At 36.8% G+C, this 6,342-nt stretch overlaps 1 pseudogene; it reads left to right on the top strand.

Moving 5' to 3' along the window:
• Positions 1–944: 944 nt before the first annotated feature.
• On the top strand, positions 945–1,399 carry LOC102853831 (annotated as a pseudogene).
• The last annotated feature ends 4,943 nt before the right edge of the window (positions 1,400–6,342 follow it).

Below are 6,342 nucleotides of genomic sequence, written 5' to 3'. Positions count from 1 at the left end.
ATCATGCTTGGGAGGGTGAAGGGACAACACAGGAGGGGAAGACCCTCTATGAGATGGATTGATTCGGTGACTGGGGTAATCGGGATGGGTGTTTGTAAGAGGCGGTGGGTTTGGAGCAGGACAGAGCAGGGTTTAGGGCTGTTGTGCATAGGGTTGCTATGAGTCGGAAACGACTCGACGGCACATAACAACAACAACAACATGTCTGCCAAAACAACACCACCTCCAGAACCATAGAGAAAATATGAATTTTTAAAACAATTTTATCTTTAGCTAATCCACAATCAACATTCTCAGCACCAGAAGGTAGGATATGAAAAGATGAGTTTAAATGGAAAGTCTGCTATCAGGGACTTCTCCAGAGGGCTAAAGAGTAACTTTAGAGACTAGAACGTGTTTGATGCAGGCCATGGTCTTTCCAATTGCTTGTTATGCATCTGAGAGCTGGACAATTACCAAGCGTGACAGAAGAAGAATCGATGTCTTTGAGTTGTTGTGCTGGACAAGAGTATCGCACACATCGTGGACTGCCAAGTGAATAGTTCTGTCCCAGACAGAGTAAAACCAATTTGCAACTTGGAGGCAAGGAGTTTGAAACTCTGTCTCACATTTTTTCTGGCATTTTGCTTGAAGGGACCAATCACTGGAGAAGGATATTGCACTTAGAAAGGTTGATCAGTGCAGGAAAGGAAAACAGTGGATCAGATGAATTGATACAGTGACTGTGACAATAAGGACAGGTGTGTCAGAGACAGTGAGGTTAGTTTAGGATGCGGAAAGTTTCAGCGCTATTCTTCATAGTGTTGCTATGAGTAGTAATTGACTTGATTACACATAACAGCAACACAAATCACACAAGAATAGATAGGCCATATTTTTCCAGCATAACAGAAGTTTGAACAGTGTAAATATTGTACAGAAATTTATATTCTAATTCTTGCAAGTATTACTTTATAAGAATTATTTGCGCTCTGCAGCCCCCAGCCTGGCTGTCCGACCCCCACCTGCTCCTGCTACTCAGGTTCTGCCTTCACCCGCCAGACCCTTCCCCCCTAATTTGGGGCGAGCAGAGCTGCACCCAGTGGAAATAAAGCCATTTCAGGATTATCAAAAACTCAGCAACAATCTTGGTGGTCCTGGGTTGTCACGTACTCCCTCAGCTGGAAGGTCTTTCTCTGGCCTCAATTCCCGCCTAAACGCCCCACCTTCCAATGACAGTGGAGTCTTCCGCACCCAGCACATTGACCTCTACCAGCAGGCCTCCCCTCCGGATGCCCTGCGCTGGATGCCAAAGCCTTGGGAACGGACAGGGCCACCTTCTCGAAAAGGATCCTCTCGAAGGACAGAAGAGACTGGATCCCGAGGGGACAAGGAACCTGGGTTGCCCCTACCCCGCTGAGGGGAAGATCCCCTTGCCCCTCACCCTCCACCGCCCGGGGCTTGTATATAGATTATACATATATATAAGAGGGAATGGGATGGGTGGGGAGGAGTTGTGGGGCTGGGGCCTTGCTTCCCCTCCTCCCCCTTCCCCTGGCCCCCTAACCCTGGAGCCGTTTGTTAAAAAAGAATAAAAAAATATTTTTTTAAAAAAAGAATTATTTGCTAGAAAAGAAAAAAGCACACCCAAACCAGTAAGCAAAAGGAGTTACCAATGAAACATGGCATTGATTTCTTTTTGACAATTTTTAACTTGAGGAATACACAAAACATAATTGTAAGCTATGAGACATATGTCACAAATGCTGTAGAACAAATTGAAAATGTTGAAATCCATTAGCAATCCATTTGTAATTGCAATATAATGCAAATTTGTTTCTTTTCTGAAATCTACGTACGATTATGCAGAGAGAATTTATACTTAGTTTTAATATTCTTTAAGTGTTCCTTTCAACATGATTAGATTAATCACATTTCAAAAACAAACTTTGCGATTTATGTTAACATAAAACAAGTGGCATTAAATGGACAAAATCTTTTTACCTAAAAATGAATGTGAAGTCCAGTTAAGGGACAAATAAACTACTAAAGAATAAGGTATCACTACATTTTACTAGTTTCTGGAAGTATGTTTTTGTAAGCTTGAAGTGTACCTGTGAGTATAATATCCACCAATAATTTTTTTCCATTTCTCTTATGTTTCCTAATTCTAAGGCTATAATTTTGTTAAATTGTCTTACTCTGATAATCATGAATTAAAAAAAACTACATGAAATTGTTGTTTATATTTTACGTAGTATAAATAATACATGTGTAAAAGCTTACACACAGACATATCTAGACTAGAAGGACACCATGAATAACCAGCTTAAGGATACCAGAGCTAAGAATAAGTGTAAAGACTAAGAAACTAGGCAGACAATTTGGAAAAAATAATTAAAGGTAGAATGTAATGGGGTAATTGGGATGGGTGTGTCAGAGGCAATGAGATTGGCAGAGGATAGAGCAGGGTTTAGGGCTGTTGTACATAGGGTCGCTATGAGTTGCAAACGACTTGACGGCACATAACAACATCAACAACAACAGTGAAACTATAAACCTGAGAAAAGTGATGAAATCAGTGGGACCACAGAGTGCCTAGTTTATATTTGGCAGAATTTTAGAGATATCTTTAAAACATCCAAGTGAAATTCACAATAAATAACTGAATATGTATACCTGGCATTTTGCCAAGACCTTCTGCCATTTTGTCAGTATTGAATAGTAATGGACCCAAGAGAGAAAAAAAAATTGATAACCCAACAAGCCTATCAATATGTTTTTAAAAATTTGAGCTATACAAATAATTTTCTTGAACTACAATGGAATCAATATGAGAAATCAATACATTATGATATGTAAACTATTTAAAGAGGAAATAATTCATTCTACATAACTCACAGTTCAAAGAATTCAAAAGAGAAAATTGAAAGTATTTCAAATTACATCTCTACAATTCATTCATTAATAATAAGTTATCACAAGCATATTTTTATTGTTGTTGTCGTCAGGTACTCTTAAATTAGTTCCAATTCATAGCAAACCCACATCCAACAGTTCTGAATCCCCCTTGTTCCTGTACTATATATCCACAATCTCTACTGTGCAGAAGCCTATTGCTCATCCAGTGTGTTGCAGCATGATAAAATGAAGAAAGGTAGACAAGTAGAAATTTAATGATTTAAGACAATGATTGCTGCTATTATGTGCCATTGAGTTGCCTTTAACTCATAGTGACCCTAAGTACAATAGCTCTGAACCCTGATCAATCCTGAACCAGTCTCCCCATCTCAGACCTAGTTACTGTGTCAATCCATCCCATTTGGGTCTTCCTTTCATATGCTGTCCTTCCATCCTTCCAAGCATGATGTCCTTTTCCAATAATTGGTCCTGCCTGGTCACATGCCCATAGTATGTACTACAGAGCTTCAAAATCCTTGTCTCTAAGGAACAGCTTGGTTTCACCCTCTTCAAGACAGACCTCTTTATTCTCTTTTTGGTCCATGATCTGTTGAAGATTATTTTCCCAGCACCATAACTCAAATGAATTGATCTTTCTGTCATCCTTAGTCATTATCCACCTTTCTGATGCATAGCAAGTAACTGAGAAGACCATCACTTGAATTTGGCACACATTAGTCTACAGACTGACATCGTTGCTCTTCAATACCCTGGAGAAGTCCTTGACAGCAGGCTTTTCCAATGCAATTTGTCTTTTGATTCTCTGACTGTTTGTGCTGAGAGTGTTGATTGTGAAGCTGAGCAAGATGAAATTTTAATAACTCAATCTCTTCTCCTTATATTATGGTGCTGCCATTTGGCCTAGTAGTGAGAATCTTTGTCTTCTTGATGTTGAGCTTCAGTCTATATTGAAAACTATAGTCCTTGACCTTTTGCAACAAACACTTTAGTCTCTCAGTTTTGACAAGCAAGGCTGTGTCATCTGTTTAATGAAAGTTGTAGATAAGTATTCTTTTAATCCTGATGCTGTATTCTTCCTTATAAAATCCAACCTCTTAAATGATCTTTTCTGCATATAGATTGAAAATTTATGGAGACAGAATGTAAACCTGACACACTTTTTTCCTGATTTTGAACCATACTCTGTTTCCTGGTCCAAGTACAGGTTTTATATAAGCATAATCAAATGTTTTGGGATGTCCAGATTATTAACTATCTAAATATATAATAGAAGGGCAGGGGGAATCAATAAAACAGATTATAGAGTCCAAAAATACACACACATACACACACACACGTAACTGATTTTTCAAGAACCTAAGACAATTCAATAGAGAATACATAGTCTTTAACAAATCATGCTAAGTAACTTCATGCATTTGCAAAAATGAAATTCATTATCTGCTTTGAATTATATACATAACTGATTAAAAAGGTCACAGACCTGAGTGATAATATAAAACTATAAGATTTCTAAGGAAAAAAATTGAGGAAGTATCTTTGTGATTTTACTCAGTGTTTTTAAGATAGAGTAGTAAAAGCATGAACTATAACAAACATTTGGTAAAATTTATTTCATCAAGATTTTTACATTTAAATAAATTTAAAGTTCATTTCATCAACATTTAAATTAAAACTTTTTAAAGGCAAGTACCATTAGAAAAGAAAATGTGTATAAAACTTAAAGTGATAGTTTTCCCAATTTCATTTCTGACATAGGATTTCTAACCAGAAATAGAGACCACGTTCAAACTTCAATATAAGCACAAATAACCCAAATTAAATGTGAAAATGAGGTTTGAGCAGATAGTTCACTGAAGAAATTATATGATTGACACACAAGTACATTAAAATATTCTTAATATTAGCAGTACTTAAGTTAGGTAAACCACATGCCTCTGGAAACTGTATGAACTTGGAGAAACAACAATAGTTATAGAAAGGCTGCAGACCTTTCGTTCATAGGGTTACTATGAGTCATGCTTGACTTGACGGCAATAAACAATAACACCAACGATAAGTTAGGTATACCTTCGAAGGGTACTAACAACCAAATTTTTATTTTTACTGTTATGTGCTGTCAAGTCAGAAATAATTCCTTCCAAATCATTCAGTGGGTTTTCAGATACTGTACATTTCAGGGAAGGCAATTGTCTATCTTTTTCCCTGGAGCAGCGGGTAGATTCAAACTGCATGCCGCAAGGGGATAGTACAACTCCTAAACATCTGTTGTTGTTGTTATTGTTGAGATGTGCCTTTGAGTCAGAATTGACCAATATCTGATTCTCTAGGGGTTTTCAGAGGCAGTAAATCACAGGAGAACAGATTGCCCATTCTTCACCCGCAGGACAGCTGGTAGGTTCAAATCACATGTCTTTGTGACTGCAGCACAACATCTTTCCACTGAGCCACCAGAGAACATGAATCTATAGTAACGACTAAAACATAAAAGTGTGGCCATAACAACTTGCCAGTGATTGAAGAAACAAAATGTGTATATATGGCTATTATAAATATGGAATTATACTATCCTTGTGAAAGAAGTTTTCTAGTTTTATATAATATAGCCATACCATTCCTAAGTATTTTCTGAAAAGAAAAGAAAGTATGTACATGAATGTGAAAGACCTGCATGTGAATAATCATAATCAGCTGAAAACAATATTAAGAACATACATAGATAAATAGATCAACTATGGCATAGAAGTCTACTCCGTAATGTAAAAAAAACACTAGACAGCAATACATGATTCAACATGTATGAGTGAGTTTCAGAGTAATTTTACTGATTGAAAGAAACCAGAAACAGAATATACCAAATTCATTGACATCCAGTCAAATACTACTCATAGCAACCCAGTAGGAAAAACTACAAGTGTTTAATAGACTGTCTAGGGCTACAGATTTTATGGAAGCAGATGGTCACATCTTTCTCCAGCAGAGTAGTTGGTGTGTTCCAACTGTCAATCTTTATATTAGTACCTGAACTCTTTAACCACTACACTATCAGAGCTCCAATAAAGGGTATATACTATAACATGCCATACTTTTATATTTTAAAAAACAAATTAAGCTACACTATGGAAAATGAATTAGTAGTTGCATGAAAGCTAAGAGAGGACAGGGAGAGGTTTTAGGAAGATATATAAGGAAACATTTTGTGGTGATTTTTGGAGTGGTTTTATGTGTTTAATATTTACAAAGTGGTATTGGACTCATAAGTGAAATACGTATAATAAAGTATCAAATCTACTATTATATTACATTCGTTTATTGTATGTCAAATATAATTCAAAGCTTGGACAGCCCAAATGTCCAACCACACTTGAATGGATTGAGTGGCACATTCACACAATGGAATACTATGCAGCACTCAGGAGCAATGATTTCGAAATATACTAC

The sequence above is a fragment of the Elephantulus edwardii genome, unplaced genomic scaffold (genome assembly GCF_000299155.1).
Source record: "Elephantulus edwardii isolate Elephantulus edwardi_28Jun2011 unplaced genomic scaffold, EleEdw1.0 scaffold00247, whole genome shotgun sequence".
NCBI lineage: Eukaryota > Metazoa > Chordata > Mammalia > Macroscelidea > Macroscelididae > Elephantulus > Elephantulus edwardii.
Note: the sequence above shows the minus strand (reverse complement) of the source record. Positions and strands in the feature narration are given on the sequence as shown.